The sequence below is a fragment of the Sciurus vulgaris genome (genome assembly GCF_902686455.1).
Source record: "Sciurus vulgaris genome assembly, chromosome: 15".
Classification (NCBI taxonomy): Eukaryota; Metazoa; Chordata; class Mammalia; order Rodentia; family Sciuridae; genus Sciurus; species Sciurus vulgaris.
This window is the reverse complement of record NC_136476.1, coordinates 80,173,133-80,192,892: the sequence shown is the minus strand read 5'-3', so window position 1 is coordinate 80,192,892 and position 19,760 is coordinate 80,173,133. Positions and strand designations below refer to the sequence as shown.

At 47.9% G+C, this 19,760-nt stretch overlaps 1 protein-coding gene across 1 annotated transcript in view; it reads right to left on the bottom strand.

Annotated features, from left to right (window-relative positions):
• LHX2 (LIM homeobox 2) overlaps positions 1–8,671 on the bottom strand; it is a 30,963-nt gene extending 22,292 nt beyond the window's left edge. Inside the window, exon 1 of the mRNA XM_079112894.1 lies at positions 8,028–8,671. The gene's annotated coding sequence lies outside the window, so the exon portion shown is untranslated. The remainder of the gene's footprint in view (positions 1–8,027) is intronic.
• Between the last annotated feature and the right edge of the window lie 11,089 nt (positions 8,672–19,760).

Here is a 19,760-nt window from a genome sequence, read left to right as displayed (position 1 = left end):
CGCTGGTTTTATGTCTTCATAGCCGGTGATTGACAAGGTGTAATTAGTCATCTCACTCGGTGATAAACATGGGCACCCTCCTCCCGCGGCATCAGGCCGTGTGTACCAGCAGAGGAAGCGATAGTTGACGCTGATACACCATTAAATCAAAATGAAGACGTTCAGAAGTGTGTGTTTGCTGTGACGCTCTGATGGTTTATTTCTCAAATACGGCACCAACAGATTTACTTGATTTGCAAGTTAACTACAACATTAACTGGTTTTATTTATTTTGCCTCTTCCTTCCTCTTCCTAGGCAGGGATGTTGCTCTTGGAGAATGTGAAGACAGTTTGCTTCTTGACAAGCGAGCGAGCGGGCGCCCAGATTTCTGCAGCCTTCCTGTGTCTCCCCCGAGGGAAAGTCAGGCAGAGAAAATGCCGGATTTGGGAGCCACCAGGGAAGGGTTCCACGCAGGGGAGCCGCCCTCTTTGGCCCCAGACTCTCCTGCCTGGGGCCCCCCTTTGGGTACTGCCAATGGATAACCTCAAACTCTGAGGATGGTTGCTGGGGTTTGGGGACAGTGTAACCTCTTGAATAACAACTGCAAAGAAGAAAGAGGCAAAATCAACGTTTCCTCCCCGCCTTGAAGCAGAAAGGACTGTATTCTAGAAGCTGTTGGCTGCAGTCACAGGGCTAGTTGCCCGCCTTGATTCCCTGAGTAAAGTATAACGTCTCCTGTGCCTGGAGCTTGCTTGCCACTATTCAGCAAATTACACTCCTTGCTTACAAAAGTGGGTCTTGCTCAGGGAAATGTGAGTGTGCATGTGAGTGTGTGTGTCTGTGTGTGTGTGTTTCCCCCTCTACACTGAGGTTGCTGTTAGGGATGCTGGTTATTCATTCCAGAAACCTGGGCTTAATTTTTTAAAAAAGGGAGGGCCCACACCTCGCCTGTTTTGACCCTAATTCTGGTTAGAGAGGGCACTGATTAAACAAAGCTACTGACATTTGAAAGTCCATTTCCAGGATATCACCTGTGCCCCCAGGAAACACCCCCAGATAGGTGTGCTTCCTGCACTTTTCCCTTCTCTCTAACCTCTGTCTCCAGTTTGTACAGCAGAGGGTTGGTGATTCCTTGCCACTGTGCAGGAATGTTGTAGGCATCTCCAAGAAAAGGTGGGGTGAGGGTTAGTCATAAGGGTGGCAGAAAAGCCCCATATTTTCAACAACGACCCCTTTTCACAGGCTTATGGGCTTCATTCAGCAAAGGGGGAATTGTTTTATACTGATGTGAGAGGCCGTCAGTCAGCAGCAAGTCTGCTCAGGCATGGCTATCCTTCTTTATGAAATTAACTCACTACCTTGGTCACATCGGACAGAAAATCTGCTGATCACCACTATCGACAGTAAAAATCGGTGGGGTCTTAGTTATTTCCAAGGGGATTCCCATGTCTGTGACACTAGAATTGAGATATGGCTTGGCCCATTGCTGGCAGAGGGTAGCCCAATTCCTCCTCCTCTTCTCCCTGCAGCGATCTGAACAATTCTGAAACCGACTCCCTGGGCGTCAGCTGAGCAGATTGGGGAACTAACCAGGGCTCTCTCTCTAGGGCCCTGTTAAATGCACTGAACTTAAAATGAAACACGAAATGTGAATTTCAGGTTTGAACATGATGCATCAGGAAACGTAGAGGTTGGCAGCCCTTTTCCTCCCTCCTGTCTTTCGGTAGCAGGTATTAATATTGTATTAAATGTTATGAGAAAGTAAGGGCTGCAGAGAGAATGTGCTCAGATGCAATTTTGTCAAGGTTTTTATCTGTGATTATGATTCCAGATGTAGAAGCTCCCGGAGGAGAGAAATGAGGGGCTGCTGGCATGTGACATGTGTTTTAAGGTGTTTGGCAGTGTTTCTCAAAGTGGTGACAAAATGTTCAATTTTATTACAGGGAATTGGTAAAAGAAATATGAATACCAGGTCAGAGATTGTTCACTTCAGCAAAAGGATTTACCATTATCAATTAGGGTGCAGAAAGTTTGTATCTGGGCCCTTTGCTCAAATCACACTGGCAACAATATAAATCAGTCAGATCAGATTATTCTCAAAGAACTATTGCAACAAAATACACAATAGGTAACTGCATCTCCCCACGGCTAATTTTCACAAAAAGATATAAACTGTCTTGGAAGAAAAAAAAGGAAATATTGCAACGAGAAGTCATTTTTTCCAAGTGGTATAACTATAGCTATACCTCGTACCTGAAATATAATTTCTTTTTAATCTAGCCCAGAATTAGAGCCAGTCCTGGAAAGGTCATTTTGGTAGCCTCTGTTCTACAAGTTTTTCAGGTTGAAACACACACACACACACACACACACACAAACACACACACACACACACAGAGCAATAAATTTCTTTCCGAAGGAGGCCATGTTGCCTTAAAAAGAACCAGGAAGATTTTGTAGGAAAAAGTGGGGATGGGGTGGAGGAGGGAGACTGACTAGCTAACAGTTCTGATACCTCCACACATTTGACACTAGAAAATTTTCCTTCCAGTCTTTCTTCTTCCAAAGACATCTCTGCTATCCCTTTCTGACTGCAGGACACCCCTAAACTCCATTATGAAACACAAGTTTCCTCATAAATTTTTTATGAGCTTCACATACACTGGCACTAATGGACTCAGGTGCCCAGCCAATGCTCACTAGATTAGAGGTGGGCTTGGTAGACATTTCCACAGAACAAAAAGGGGGTTTTGCCTAAAGATACTAGACTTGGTTCCTCCCTGGGTCCCCGGTCAGTGGACAAGAGTCTGTACCCACTTGCTAGAGCCATTGCCATACAGATCATCCCATATCTTGTACACCCGTTCAGCCCCAGCCTTCCCATAATCCAAGCTAATTTTGCCTTCCCAGTCATTGACACAAAGCATACTAGGCTCCTAGAACAAAGTGTACCTTCCTTGAAAGTAGTCTATGAGGTGATTTAGGACTTGGTACTTTCCCTAGGGGAACAGTGAGGTTGCAGAGAAGGGAAATGCCCAGCACAGCTACCATCTGTCCACCTGTGCTTTCTGTAAGACCCTCCCGTAGCCTGGCCCAACTTTCCACTGAGCCGATTAGCAAATCTACTGGTCTTTGGGAAGTTGGCATTGTTCTTCAGGTGTGGAACAGTTTTCCCATATAGGCTTTAACCAAACCCAACCTCTTGGCACCCCCTCCCTCAGCATTTTTATTCTTCCATTAATTAAAACAACTAATGTCCCATCGATTATCTTTGCATGAATGAAAATCATTATGAGGCCTTGCAGGTATATGGGAAATTCTGTTTGCTTAAGTATTCACACTTTGATTTCCTATAGACTCATTTTCTCAAGCATAAAGAAATTCAAACAAAACAAAACCAAAATCTCCTGACACTTTGCAATAAAACATGAAGACTAGTTGTAATGAGCTTGTGCCGATCTCTTGTAGAGATGTTCGGATAGCCCTATGCTAGAACTGCATTTGACCGTCTCTAAAGGATTCTAGACTGTTAAGGCAAACACTGATAGGTCATCAGACTCGGGTTTTGAATTTGTGCTTGTGTTGAGTCAGATGAGCTCATCCACATTTACTTCTAAGCTACCGTGTCAGCCCTTGAAAGTAAAAAAGGCAGCGGACAATCAGTTCTATTTGGAATTTCCCAGTTAGTTGGCCATTTCAGCTTGCGTCTTCATTTCTGGGGGCTGCCATAATTAGAGCGATCTATTTTGCATTTACTTCTCTTTGCAAGCACTACATTATTCACTCTTTCCTGTGCTTATTAAACAGTGCCACCTGCACCAAATTCAACAAAGCTCTTCCATCAGTCAGGCCCAGCTAAGGATCCCAGACCATATATTATCATTAATTGAAGCTCAATTGAATAGTTGACGATAGAGGCATGAGTAAAGGGAATACATTTTCTAGACCTGTTTATGAAAATGTTTTAAGAAAAAAATTCATTCTTCAAATTGTCATCTTTTATAAACTGTCTGTTTCATGTGCTCTGTACAGTAATTCAAGCAACAATTAGAAAGCCTTTTAATTAATGAACTATTCCCTGTATGTCACCAAGATGCCTCCAGCACAAACGTCCTCCTCCATAGGTAGCAAATGCAGTCAATATTTTGTCACCCAAAGCCTTCGAACTGACCACCTCGATAGCCCTAATACTATAAAAAGGGTCTTAAGAGCCAAAGACAAGACTAGAAAGCAGAGGACAATTTTCAGGAAACCGGCCATGGATAGTCTGAATTTGGAAAGAGGGAGAGGCAGAAGAAAGGGAACCAGAGGCAAGGAGTCGAGAGGCAGAAAATGAATGTACATAGATATCATTGGTTAAAGAAAGGCATAGAAAGTTTCTAGAAAAGATGGGACCATCTCTTGGACTCAGCTGTGTTGTAGCAAAGCCTGTGCATCCAAATGCTGATGATTTACAAATTTTTAAGAGCCTAAACCCTCACTGTGGCTTGTTCTTTTAAAAGCTTCCTGCTTTGTTCAAAATACTGCTTATCTTTGGCATTGTCAACAGCTTTGCATCTGGGAGAGATTAATTAAGTGATAGGTCAGACACAATGAGGTGAAAGGGCATGTCCACCCAATCAGGGCCGATCCATCCATTTCTAGGTAGATCAACTTTTTTGAGGGATGCCAATTTTGGTTCCATTTCGAGGGGAATTTATCAATAGGGATGCCTGCCTGAGCCCCTTCAGTAAGGAACACTTAGCTAGAAAATTTTCTTCTGCAGATAAAAACATCTAAAAATCTGCACTCTTGTATTTTCAAGCTGTGAAAAGAAATCATAACTATCAATTGTCTGTGTGCTTAAGTTTTCCCAATCTGGATGAAGGCTGATCTTCTTGAATATGATTCTTTCACAAAATAGCTAATTGGATGATTAAAAATAAGATTGCTATGAAAGTTCACTTTTACTCCTTCTCTCTCCCAAGTGTCTCTCAGGGCTTCTTCCTTTCAAGTCCACTTTTAATTTCTATAAGGCAAAATGAAAGAAAGAGATAGGGAAGGGGGTAGGGGAAAAAGAGAGAGAATGAAAGAGGAAAAGGTTTTCTAGGTGTCATCGACGGAATTTCTCTAGACCAATTAGAGGTTATCTTTAAATCTCCATCCTCCACCCCTTCCACACCTTTCTAAATAGATCTTTAGATTAGTGAGAAATTAGTTAATTGGGGAAAGCCATGTGGCCGGTTCACCCGATTCCTAATCAGAGGGTTTTAAGAACCTTAGATCCCACTCCCATAAATGCTTCCTTATCTCTGCAGCAGCATGTCAGTCTGGGTCAAATTTGTGATTACAAAATTGTGTGTGTGTGTGTGTGTGTGTGTGTGTGTGCATGTGTGTGCATATGTGTAAGAAAGACAGGAGCAAACTCTCTATCAACAAGGCTAGACACTCAGGTAAAGTGATTGTTCTGGGTAAACCCCAAGCAAAACGTCTGGAATATTTTTATTCTTGAACACTCCTGCTAATGAAATTCACATTTTACAAGGTATTTCAGAGGGAGAGTAATGGGGGTAAACAATGGTTGGGGTGTTTTGTAACTGACAAGCCATTTCCCCTTCTCCAAAGAAACACAGAATGCTAGATTTTTAGCTATCTAATTCTTTAAATCATCTGGGATCTATCTATATTTCTAAAACTGAGCAGAAATACTTAACAGCCTGATCAATAGCCATTGACCGTCAGCGCACCTCACACCCTAACATGCTCAGCTTGATCATGTATATTTGATCATTGAAAAATTCAAAGCATCTTGCAGCAGTATATCAAGCTTTTCATAAAATAGTCTGTCTCTTTCTGTGGTCTTAAAAAGAGTGAATTTCTCACTCTGCATTCATCTATCCATCCATTTATCTACACGCGCGCACACACACACACACACACACACACACACACCACCACCACCACACACCTCCCTTCCTGGAGAATTTATTGCTCATATATTTGATGAAGAACAAGGTAATTAACTGCGAGGCTATACATCTGGGTGGCACTTCATATCCATTGCAATAATAAAACACTTTTTTCACATTTTAGCAGAAGAAAGGCTAGTCCTGCCCACAGATTCAGAGGACCCCAGAGTCTCTGTCTGCAAAGCCTCCTTGTTATAAATCCTGCCTCCCTCTTAAGTGATGGCACGCACAATTGCACCAAGGGGCACTAAGTTTATCTGTGCAAAATTGTCATCGGAAAAGCTTGTCCCTTCTCAGAGCTTTAGTATCAGCATGAGGGGGGGGGGTTTGAAATAGACACAGCTGGCGTTTCCATCCCCAGTCTACTTGGCAGCAAACTGGGGCAAGGGTCCAAAGGACCCATGCTGTGAAGGGCCACAGGTAGAAGAGGTGTATTTTGGGGTCCCAAGGACTGGTATACTGAGCATGTGCCACTAAGACCTGGTACCCCAAAAAGACACCAGTCCTGCAATTTTTTTCTGATATGCTGAGGTCAAAAAGCCAATTCAACTTTCTCCATAAGGTACCCCAGATCTATTCAGAACCACTCCAAAGGTCTGGCCAGAAAACAAATGACAAACCCACACCAAGCTCCTCACAGACATCCTTATAACCCCAACCTCAGAGACCACCCCCACCCCAGTCAGAAAAACAAATTACCTGCAGAACCTCCCATCTTGGGCGTCCCCTGTTCTGTATTCCCAACTGTGGTCACACAAATTATTCGGGGGCCCTTCTTTCTAAAAGCAGCAGCATCTGGGCTGAAGCTCCCTCCTTTTAAGGGGGGACTTCATATGATAATATGTGTAATATGATATGGAATGACAGAATGCATGACAGTTGCCCATAATACAGAGAAGTCAGTCAAAGGACAGAGGGGACATTTGGATAATTACCATCCATTGGCTAGTCAATCACGCGAACAGAGAGAAACTGCACAAAACCCACAATGGAGTTGGGAAACAAAAGAGACCCGAGCCAGACTCAGGATTAACCGGTCTAAAGCGATCTAAATGCTTTTGTATCTGAAGAACTGAGGCTCCCGGTCCCCCACCCCATCCCAGGGAACTAATTGCGGGGATCAGAGTTAAAGCTCTCTCCCTCCTTTCCCATTTCTCTTTGTAGACTGCTCACCACGCAGGGAAAAAAATGATTTCTCTCTGTGTGTTCATTAAACTATTTTAAAGTTAAAGGGGTCGGGAAGGGGGGCTAGATGTGGCCCCTCAGCCCAGAAACTGGGATTCTTCTCCCTTGGAAGAGGCTGGGGCAGTCTCAGTAGGCTTTAATTCTTTGTTTCAGGGTAAAGTCTTCCCTTCTTGCCCCTTGAAAACAGATGCCCCCCACACCTGGGCTGAGACTGAGCAGGTGTTCTCTTCCCAGAGGCAGAGATGGATTGCTGGTACCTTGCTTTGGTTGAGGACCCTCCTCCCTTCTAGCCGGCCCCTGCACCAGAAAAACACTAGGTCCCCCTCCCCAGTGCAAGACTCAAATTGAATCTGCACACCTAGGATTAAGTGGGGTAAAAGGGCAACAGAGAAGTGGGTCTAGCCTTCAGCGTGGGAGAGTGAGCCAGAAGAAGATGGTTGTAAATCGTGGGGAGAGAATTTCCTTCTATATTGGGGAATGAGAAAGAGGGAGAAAATCCTTCGAAATGGGGGAGAGAGAGAATATAGTTAACTGGGGAGAGCAATGCAAAGAGACTCCCTGCTTGAGGGAAAAGAAAAGCAAAGACAGGAAAATGATGCCTTCAGAGACAGGGGATGGCGAGAGAGGAAGAGATTTCCTTAAAAGATAAAAGATACGGACAGATCTCCGTACCCAAGAGCGAAATCCCCCACTCCCAGGACAGGAAGACTGGTAACTATCACCCTATTCCCACCAGTCCTCGCTACACAATCCCAACTCGCCCGAAGCCCTCCCGGCCCCGGCGGGGCCCTCGCGGGTTCCCGGCTCGGTGGCAGCGGCAGATACCGGTGCGGGTCCGCGGGTCCCCGCCGTGGCCCTGCCCGCGTACCCCGCGCAGCCCACGCGGCCCCGGGGCGCGCGAGGCGCCTGCTTACCTTTCCGAGCCCTCTGCAGCGGGTGTGGCCGGCTCTGCGGGCGGCCCCGGGCCACGGCCGGGGGGCGGGGGGCGGGGGCGCCGGGCTCGGGGGGAGCGGCAGGGTGAGGGCCGGGGGCGCTGGCACGGTGCCCAGGGGGGGCGACGGGGCAGTTGGCAGCCCCAGGGCCTGCGGGCGGGCCGGGCCGAGCCAGCGGATGCGCGGGCTGTGGGGGGCCGGGGAGGGACGCCGGGGCCCGGGCCGGGGGACAGGGGGCTCCCTCCCGGGGCCGGCGGGGCGCTCCAGCCTGCAGGGCCGGCCCGGGAGCCGGGGAGGCGCGCCGATCAGAGGGGCTGTTTTCTCGCCTCGGCTGACAAATCAATCAGGGCCCGCCGAGCCGGGGGAGCTGCCACCCTGGCTGCGGCGCGCCGTCCCTGCTCGCCCGGCGCTGCCAGCTGACGGCCGCCTCGAGTGGGCGCGGGCCGGGGCGCAGGCTGCGCCGCGGTCATTAGGCTGCGGGCGCGGGCGGCCGGGGCGGGGGCAGCGGCGGCGGAGCCGGGAGGAGGCGGCCGCGCGGCGCCGCGTCCCTCGGCCTCCCCGCCCCGCCCGCCCGCCGCCGTCCCGCGCCCGCTCCGCGCTCTTCGCCGCCCCCCGCCCCCGCCTGTGACTGTCACTGGCTCCGGCCGCGGGGCTCTCCGTCCGGCTCTGCCCGCCTCCCTCGGTGCCTCTTCATCCCCTGTCTCTGTGGCGCTCGGTCTGCTCTCCCGCCTCGGTCTCTCCCGGGATCCCAGCTCTTCTCACTGCGCTTCTTTCTCTCTGTGGGGCGGATTCTCTTACCCCCCGCTCCTCGCTCTCACCATTTTCTCCCTCCTCTCATTTCTTTCTATCTCTCCTCACTTGCCACCCTTTTTCTCCCTTTGCTCAGGAGGACTCGCTATCGCTTCCTCCGTCCCTATTCTGAACAGTGGTCCCCAGAATTCAGCTTAAGTCATTTCCTGGATCTGGGACCTCGGACGAGTCACTTCTTCCCTCCAGGCTGCAGTTTCCTTATCTTTAAGAAGAGCTAATAAGCAGCTCTTCGTGGGATGGTTGTAAGGAGCGCGGAGGAGGGGGGCTCAGGAGGCGCTCGGTGACTCTGGTCCCCCTTCTTGAAACTTGCACATTACTCAAATGCAGCAGTCAACTGTGGCAGCTGCCTGGCGACCAGGGCACACTGAGTGCCATGGGTCCGCCACAAGATCCTGTCTTCAGCCCAGAAAGCAAGGACCAAAAAGGCCAGCTCTGCAGGGGAAATCAGTTTGATTTCCTCTGGGGGCCCCAAACCCCCTCCTGAGAAGTGACTGTGGTTGACCTCTCTCCAGGTTGTGATTGGCCACACCCCAGAACTGGATCTAACACCTCAGGCCCTGTCACTTGCTGTTTCCTTACTGGGTGATACTAAGCAGAGGGGCAATGCTCTCTCTGTCCTTAGACCCAAGCAGGAGAAATCCTGTTCCTCCTCCCCCCACCACACTAGGATTGACTTTTAAGCTCCTGGATGGAGTGTGGCTTCAGAGTCAAAACTGTGAATTCGAGACCACTTACTTAGGTGAGTCACACCATTCTAAGCTTTAGTTTCCTCATCTGTGAAATGGAAACAATAACCACCTTCCTTTTAAGGACTGTGGTTTGGATCATCTTTGGTATGCATAATGTGCCCAGCCTGTAGAAGGTTGTTCGTTCTGTCTAGCTTCTATTAAGGTTCTTTGCTTGGCATTGAGGAGGAGACAGCAATCATGAGGCAGGCATGCCTGCTCTCTGCCTTCATGCAATGTACATTGTAGTTGGGGTGACAAACTAAACTACAATGAAGTATTACTTCATGACGGTTGTGTACAAGGGCCATGAAGGATTAGTACCACGATGAGACCAAACATCCAGGGAAGTTGCCCTAAGAAGGTCTTTTCTCAAGGTGCACTGTCATCAAAGCTGAAGCCAGCTGTGGGGACAGGACTGCAGTTTGCAGGAAGTCGAAGGGACTGCTAAAAAGGGTGGTGGATAGAGTGTTCCTGACAGAGGAAAGGGGGAGCATGGCCAGTAGGAAGGCCGATGTGACTGGGGAAGTGGGAGAGACTGGAAAGGTGGGTGGGGCCAAACACGGAGGAGTTGGGCCTTCTAGACCAAGTGGAGGAGTCTGAGCCTCAGTCTTGGGAACAGCTCTTATTAACCCTCAACCACATGAGACCTGATTTCTCCTTTTCTGAACTGGACAGAAGCAGCCAGGTTCAGGCCCTAGACTTATCATTTCCTTTTGGTCTAACTTCGGGGGTGCCATCTCTTGTCCCTCTCCCCCTTCTCTGGTCCAGAACTGTCCACCCTGAAGTGGCATTACACACCCCTGCTGTCACAAAGCACTCAGTTTGTGGGGAGGACACTGTAGAACACCTAGGATGAAGATGACCATTATGAGGGAGTCGCCCACAGGGGACTTGAGGCATGAGACTGAACACTTGAAGGGCAGGTCCACCTGAGTTCACTTACCTAGTGTGGCAGTCCCTCGGTTGTGACACAGTGCCTGGCCCAAGGTGGGTACTCAGTAACACACACTGAGAGGCCGGAAAAGAAAAGTGAAGTTTACGTGCAGAAGGCTGAAGGCTAAGTAGGCGTGTAGTAAGCGAAGGAGGAGCTCTGTCTAAGAGGATCTACCAGGAAGAGGCAGGAGAGGTCTGCAGTGAGGGCGGGCGGACCAAATGTTTCCTGAGCCCCTTCTCTCAGTCAGGATGGTGCCCAGCACTGTGGTGCAGTTACCTCAGTCAACCTTTGCAGCACCAAGCCTCCTGAGCACCATTACACACCCTTTTCTGAGAAAGGCCAGTAGGTTAAGTCACTGGCCTGAGGTCACACAGCCAGTAAGAGCCCGAACTCAGATTTGAACTCCGGTCTGCCTGTTCTTCACCAGAAGGAGGAAGTGAAAGGGGAGGTGAAGGCAGAGGAAGGAGATGGCTGAGAACAAAAGGAGTGCAGTGGCAAAGGAGCCAAAGGAGCCAGCTCTGTGAGCTCCACGAGTAGTTTTTCAACTTAAAAACAATTCCCATTTCCCAGCCCTGCGGAGGCAGGCGCGGCGGATCTGAGGAGAGGCCAGCCTTCTGACTCGCAGGAGCCTGCCGAGGGGCCCAGCGAGCCGCTTCAAAGCCAGCCTCTCCAGCACAGGCGCTTTTAAACTTCACACGGGAAACTTTCCAGGGCTGACTTCTTGCACTTTGTTTCCAAATCAAGAGATGGGGAAGTCCCTCTCAGCCCAGTGGGGAGGAGATCTCACTGAGACACTTGCCCTGGGGTCCCAGGCTTGGTGAGGAGCTCCCCAGCAGGCAACCTGCTCCTCCCCAGATTCAGGGGTGGAGGAACCTGCCCCCTGCTCCCAGTGGTTCCCAAGGTTTTAGGGTACAGGCATCCTCCTGAGGGAATGAGACCTCTCTACCTGTATTCGCCTACATCTGCTTCTACCTGGGTTCCCCTGGTGGTGGCTTTTGCTGACAAGGTGTGACCATCTTACAAGGATCATGACGTGCTCCTTGTTCTTGTCTACAGAGCATCCTCGAAACCAAACCACACTGTCATTCTCTGATCACCATTTCAAGAGACAGCAAGGGTCTTCCTAACCCTCAGCTCTCCCTGATTTTTGGAATTCAGATTTGGATTTTGGATGTACACCAAGAGGCTGGCTCCATGCATTTTAATTAAGCTGTCTTTTTTCATTTATTACTAATACACTCCTCTTAACTATGATTTATTTGTTAAACAAAGCACCATAAGCCGTCACTTATTCATCTTAATTTCAACAAAATTAAAGTAGTCGCTGTTAGATTGCACCTAATTGCACTTGCAATGAAAAGAACGGAGATGTTAATCAAAATAAATTGAAGATAAACAATAAAATCATTACATCTTTGCGGTGGTAAGTGTAACTAATCAGTTTTGACTAGAAGCGACCAAACAGGAATAATGAATGTGTCATTGAAGGCACACTCATTAAGAGAAGCTACAGAGACCTGATCCTTGGGGCAGCAGGCAGCCACCCTGCCTGTGTGGCCCTGAGGGTTCCTGTCCCCTGGGCTGAATAGAGGGGCCCTCAGGAGCAAGAAGAGCCAATGGGAGGCTCAGAGGATGGGAAGAGTCATGGAGGCAGGGTGCTGAGGCTGCCCCGCTACACAGGGCTTCTCTCAAGGTGATGAGAAAACAAGAGGTCCTAGGCCCATTTCTGGACAGCTCAGGTAACCAAGGATAGGGTGGAATAAGCTGGAAGACAGACAGCTATCCAGGGGACATGAACAAGTAGACACACCCCAGGGGATACAATAGAGAAGAGTCAGGCAGAAAGAGACAGAGAAAAAGACCAAGAAAAAGGAAGCCAACTGAGGCAGAGATGGATGGTCAGATGGGGTTAGATGGGGTGAGAGTCTCTGAGGAAGAGAAAGTGAGGCAGCCCTGGCAAGGCCATGGAGGAAGGAAGGAGGCAGACAGGAAAATCAGGCGGAGCCACAGAAGTGGAGCCTGGTCAGTCTTAGTGAACTAGTCTCTCCTGTGAGGACCGACTGCACATATTTTAAAAACCAGGAAGTTTCAGGTTAGGATTATTCTGGGCTCCTCAGAAGCTGGGCAGGTAGATGACCATGAAGACTGGGCTCTGGGAACATGGGGCTGATAAGGAGGGCCACCTGGGGTCTCCCTGGCTCATCCTCCATCCACGAGGATTTCATAGGCTTGAAGGGTCCAGATTGGGACCCCTTCGTGGCACCCTGGACAACTGCACAACCAAAGAGAGGTCAGCTCAGATTGCTCTGGCAGCAACTGCCTCAGCACACCCACTTTCAACCTGGAAGACCCAGAATGTGGGCCACTTTGGGAAATGGGAACGTCTGAGGATATGACCATCTTGGTGAGATTAGGAACAGAGATTAGGAGAAACAAACTGCAAGACACATTTTTGGTTTTGTTTTTTGTTGCGCTGGGGATGGAACCCAGGACCTTGCACATGCTAGGCAAACACTCTACCACTGACCCCCAGCCCTAAGACACATATATTTTGAACACCCACCCTGTGCTTAGGCCTGGGCGTGGCCTGGCAAATATGTGGTTGAATTAGATTTGACATCTTTGTACCCCAGTACAAAGATCCATCTTTAAAGTAGGGTTAATAATATAACAAACCACATGTTTATTACGAGGATTAATGAGTTAATATTTATAAAGAGCTTAGAATGGTGGTCGGACCTTGGAAAAGGCTATATGTGTTTGTTAAGTAAAACAAAAACAAATCCCCCTTCTTACGATGTGCAGAGTTCAGTAGAGGAGACAGACTCATTAACGATCAAGTTCAGGGGCTGGGGTTGGGGCTCAGTGGTAGAGTGTTCACCAGCATGCATGAATCAAGTTCAGTCCAAGGGGTTAAGGGCCATGATAATGCGCTCAAGGATGCTTTGGGACCCAGGGTGGAGATGAATCCAAAACTTCTCACTGAGCAAAGTTTTTGATTGATTTTTTTTTTTTTTTTTCAGTTTGTAGTGCTGGAGATTAGAACCTGGGTACTCACTTGTTAAGCAAGTGCTCTACCACTATGCTACATCCCCAGCCCTGAAGGAGAAATGGAAATTAGTGACATAAGGGGGAAGGGGAGCAGAAAAGAATGCTCGGAGCAGAGTAGACCACCACAAGCAAAGGTACATTGGCAAAAAATGGCAGTATCTACCTGGGGATATCAAGTGAGTTGGGGTCAAGGTGAGGCTGAAGTTCAGACACTTACATCTGGGCTCTTTGGAGAACATTTGAGTAAGCACATTGATTTTTAAATTATATTTAATAATATAATATATTATTATTGAACAATAATAATTTATTATTAAATAAATAATAATAAATAAATTACATTTTTAAAATTATTATTACTGTTACTTTGCTGCTCCCAATGCATTTGCTATGCTTGGGGAATTGGGGAGGTGAGACTTTTCTTTTTGGATTGTGTCTCACCACTTTTGCTTTAGTCTTCCCTTTCTGACTGACCACATGATTCTGGTAGGGGCTTCTCCCGGATGACTCCAGGGGCTGGAGCACATGACCCATTCCTAAGCTAATCAGTGCTTTTCACTCCTGTGGCCAAGTGATTGGGTGAGACATGGACAATCCTGTCCAATGGCAGCCAGTCCAAGGCTTCTGCTTGAGGACCAGGGAAAGGTCTTTACTCCTCCTTTCTGCTGGTCTCTAATCTGACAGGATGTGGGAACTGGGGCTTCTGTCACCATCTCCCTACCGTGGGGATTCGGAGATCAAAGCCAACATAGCAGAAGACAGCCCAATGGAGCAAAATGAGTTCCAATGACATCATTTGAGCCCCAAATCCAGCCAAGATGGAGCCAGCCCTAGCCCCTGGCCTTTTCGATTTCATGAGCCAATAAATTCCTTTTTGTTTAAGCCAGTTTGAGTTGGGTTTTCTATTACTTGGAAAGAGTTCTAACTAGTTGAGGCTTCAAACAGGAATGTGACACTGTGATGCACTTTAGTAACATCACTCTGGCAGTCATGGTATAGCAGAGGGGGTGGAGGGAGTGAAGTCCAAGGCAGTGAGGCCAGTGGGCAGGCTAGTATGGCCATCCTTAAGAAGGTTGATGATGAAGATCAGCCAGAGCTGAGGGCCTTGGTCTCTACCTCAATATTGAATTCCTAAGGCTGCCATAAAATATCACCATAAACTTAGGAGCTTAAAACAACAAAAGTTAATTCTATCACAGTTCTGGAGGCCAAGAGTCCAATATCAGGATGTCAGCTGGGCTGCATTTCCTCTGAAAGATTTAAGGGTGAATTCTTTCCTCTCCCCATGCTGGGGATGGAATCCAGGGTCTTGCGCATGCTAGATAAGTGCTCTGCCACTGAGTTACCTCTCCAGCCCCCAGGGAGAGTCCTTAAAGAATTCCTCTTCTTCAGGTGAGCCCAGGTGCTCCTTGCTTTGTAGCCACACAATTCCAATATCAGCTTCCAGGTTCACATATTTTCCTCCTCCTTTGTGTCTCTATCATCTCCTCATCTGTGTCTTATAAAGGTTTAGGACCCACCTGTGAAATTCCATCTCAAGATCCTCAATTATGTATGCAAAGATCCTTATTCCTAATGAGGTCTCATTCACAAGTTCCAGGACATGGATAATTCTTTTAGGGTGATCACCACCATTCAACCCACCACAACTTGCAAAGAAAATGACCTCCAGACCAAAAAGACCAGTGCAATGGTATTCCATAAATACTTGCTATTTTTCCTACCTGGGACTCATAATAAAGAAAGGAAATTTAAATGATGATAGGCCCATGAGGAAGGGAAGACTTTGGTTTGGCCAGCCTGGGATCTCTTCCCAAGTGTCTTCACCTGGGACCCTGAGGACTTTGCTCATAGGTACCTCACTGCTCCTCCACCCTGGGATGTGGAATTACCATTTCCTTCAGTCCTGTGCCAGCCAGGTGATGACCATGGTCATGACAGCTTCATTGGGTGACCATGGCTCTGTGCCAGCAGAGGGCTCAGGGATTTCACGAGGTAGCTCAATTCCCCTATTAACAGAGTCTATTACTATCCTCTTTCATAAATGAGGAAACTGAGGCTCAGAGGAGAGGAATGTCCTTCTGAAACACACACAGATGATAACTGCCAACACCAGGACTCGAGCCCACATCTATCTGACCTCGAAGCTCATGCTCTTAACCAGGATACCAGCCTGCCTGGATGCAGACCCTTGGGGATGGAGCTGGGAAGATACCCTTGGGCTGGAGTCTTCAGGGCTAGCAGTGTCCTCCCTAACGGTGCTACTCCAAGGTGCCAGTGCTTCCACTTCATCCAGGGACCTCCAGGAAACAGGAGGTGGCCTCTAAATTCCTCTCTGAAGTGAGAGCCAGAAGCAAGAGCTGTCCTACTAGGGACGAATGGTTACCTGTGTCCTTGAAGGGCCAGGAACACACCAACTAGGACTCTCACAATGGAGGACAGCGCTGTTCAGAGGAGCCTTAGGTTGGGTGGCCAAGAAGGCAATGGGCCGAGTCTGGGTGAGGAAGGAAGGGTAAAAGAAGAGCTCCATCGTCTGCCCAAGGTGCTCCTGTTTAAGCTGAAGAAATGGAAACTTTAAAATTTATTGTACAAAAGTTAAACATAGACCTACCATGTGATTCGGCAATTCCATTCTTAGATATATATACAAAATAATTGAAAGCAGAGACTCAAACAGGTATTTGCTTATCTGTGTCCCAAGCAGGATTATTCTCAAGAGCCAGAGATGGAAGCAACACAGTGTCCACTGATGGATGAATGGATAAACAAAACATGATTTATGCATACAATGGAATATTTTTCAACCTGAAATAGGAAGGAAATTCTGACATATTCCCATTATAATATGGGCTAATCTTGACCTTCCGCTAAGTGAAATAAACTTGTCATGGAATACAAACGCTCTGATTCCACTTATGTGGGGTACAGAGAGGAGTCAAAGTCATAGGGAAAGCAGATGGAGGTTGCCAAGGGCCCCAGGGAGGGAGGAATGAGGAGCCATGTTCAATGGATGCTGAGTTTCCATCCGGGAGGATAAAAACCAGCGTGGGATGGCAGCGACGGGAGTACCCTGGGAGTGGGAAGAAGCGCTGAACTGTGCATTTAAAAGGGGTTAAAGGTAAATTTTAAGTTATATGTATTTTATCACAAAAAAAAAACAAGCTGACGTTTTTGCCTAATTCTAATTAAAATTCTTCCTAGACTGAAAAACCATGGTCCACCATCTTCATGGGGCCTCAGGCAACTTGCAGAACGAGGTCCACTTGTCAACGTGGGGTCCTGTGCAACAGTCACAGTGGAGTCATTTCTTCCAATTTCCAGGTGAGGAAACTGAGCCTTCCCCAGGCTATCCAGCTAGGAAGTAGCTCAAACCCAGGCCCCGATCTGCCATATTTAGATGGGGAAGTCAATGTGCCTAGGAACACTCAGCCCAAGGGTGACAGCACCTGGCTTCTCAAACTCCCCTTGGTGTAGAGATGGAGTGGAGAACGGGGGAAAGCTGAAGCCCTTGGCGTGCTTGACCTCTGGGCAGAGTGGAGAGGGGGCCAGAGGCAGGCAGGGAGGGTGCACCAGTAGGGAGCCATCCTCACCGAGGACGCCCTTTCATCTCAGAAAGTCCCTGGGACAGCTTCTCCGCCCTGCATTTAACTGCCTGCTGGGAGTTGTGTGGAATCTGAGCATGTCCAATCAATGTTTTATTCCACCATGAGTGGGCCCTTTTGGGCAAAATAAGCTCCTTTTTCCAGGAGAAAATAAAAGGGTAACAATTTCTAGGGCACTTACACATGAAGTTTTTTATTCACACAAAACAACCTTTGGCTCAGAGACGTAAAGAATTTTGTCCAGACCCAAACAGCCCTGGCTTCCAGCTCAGAACCCAGCAAATACTCCACTTCACTCTGGAGCTTGCTTTCTTCTTTGCTTTCTTTTTCTTTTTCTTTTCTCTGACACTGGAGATTGAACTTAGGGGCACTGTACCACAGAGCTACACCCCCAGCCCTTTTTATGTATTTATTTAGAGACAGTGTCTCACTAAATTATTAAGGTTAGGCTCAAACTTGCAATCCTCCTGCCCCAGTCACCCATGTATCTGAGATTACAGATACATGCAACCATATCTGGCTTCACTCTGGAGCTTTCTAAGAGCTGAGGCTGCCTCCTTCCCAGCCTCAGGGTCCACCTTTTCTGGTCGTCTAATGGTAAACTACACAGAAGTGCTGGGGCCACAGAAATCCCTATGACATTAGATCTACAGAAATCATCTTCCCTGCCCTGAAAGACATTGGGTCAATGAGTCATTGAAAAATGTAGTTGGGATCATGCTAAGAGAAATACGCCAGACTCAGAAAATCAAGTGTCAAATGTTTTCTCTCATATGAGGGAGCTAAAGCAAAGTAAGAGGGAGAAGGCAGTGGGGGAGGGGATCAGACACCCTCAAGCTAGAGGGGAGATCAGTGGAGTAGAAGAGGAGAATGGGAGGGAGGTAGGGGGGAAAAGAAATACAGAAGGAATCTAGCAGATTCATGTTCTATACATGCAGGAATGTACTAAAGGGAATAGCTCCATTATGTATATGTAGAAAGTACTGATCAAAAATAAAGGGGGCTGGGGAGATAGCTCAGTTGGTAGAGTGCTTGCCTTGCAAGCACAAGGCCCTGGGTTCAATCCCCAGCACCGCAAAAATAAATAAATAAATAAAGGAATGAAAGAAAGGTCAGTGGAGGAGGGAGGAAAGGAGGAGGGAGGAGGGGAGCAAAGGAGAGGGGGAAAGGAGGCTAAAATCAAATTCCTTCTATGTGTAATCTTGTCAAAAGGAGCCCAAAGATTATGAATAATTGTAATGCTCTAATAAAAAAATTCTAAGACCGGACCCCCGACTCCTCTCCTGCTCCTGGCTCTCCATCCTCTGTGCTCCACCTCCTCCAGCTCCTCCTCCCCGCATGCTCTCACTCAGCCTTCACCTTTGCTGCCCCCTCCTCAAGCCCCACCAGCTGATGTAACCACTACACAAGCCTCAGGTCTCAGCTTAAATGTCCTTGCTTCTGAAAAGCCTTCCCTGACTTGGTGTGACCAGAGTTTTGTCTGTTTTGTGGCCACATTAACCAGGCTTATCCCAGAAGTGACTCTTGAGACTTTTCAATCAGGCATCTCCATTATCCTTTATTAAAGGCATCCTTAGAAATGGCTGGAGTGTCATCACCTGCATAGACCTGGCCTATCCAGACAGGGGCAGCCAGACCTTTGTAGCTGTACATCAAAGCTGCCCATCCCTGGTCCTGGGGTTTATGACCAGAGTGAGGCAAAGCTGAGACCTGCGCTCAGGGAGGCATGCCTGCTGCAAACCTTCCATCCACCTGGCTGGTCCAGCCTCTGGCACCCAGGGAGATGAAGGTCTTGGAAAGAAGATTCAAGACCCACTGGGCACAAGCTCTGAGAATCCAAAGAGTTTTCAATGTGGCTAGGAAAATGTAACATTCCTTCCTCCTTTCCAGGGCAGTACACACATCATTCTTGTTCCTTATATAGTCATATTTTGTGACTAAAGATCATATCTATCATTTGCTGAGACTTACTGTGTGCCAGCCTTGCTAAGGGCTTTCCTTAGAATATCTCTCTTTAGGACATTATGAAGTGTACTCAATCAGTCCCATTTTACAGATGAAGAAACTGAGGTTCACAGAGGTTACGTCACTTGCTAAAGTCATCCAGCTGGAAACTGGGGACCTGGTACTTCACACAGGCAAAACTCAGCTCTCAATCCCTCCTCTACCCAAACACTTTTGATGGCTTTCTGCGGACATTAGGACAAAGTCCAGCTCCTTCAGTGTGGCACTGCAGGCCCTTTGCCAGCTCTCCCTGCCTAATGCCCTAGCCCCACCCCTGCCACTCTGCCCATGGGAGAGCTTCCCTTCTCTGCCATAACCTTGTGGCGGGTTGATCCTGCCACATGCAGTACTCTTCCTTCCTCTTCCACTTGATGAACTTTTGCGCACTCTTCAGCTCCTAGCTCAAGCATCAGCGATGCCAGCTCAATATCTCCTACTTGGGACTCTGGTGTCGTGTGTGTGTGTGTGTGTGTGTGTGTGTGTGTGTGTGTGTGTGTGTGTTTGTGTGTGTGTTTGCATTTATTTACATGTCTGTTATTTTTTATTTTTGTTTTTGTTCGTGTCTGGGTTTTTTGTTTTTGTTGTT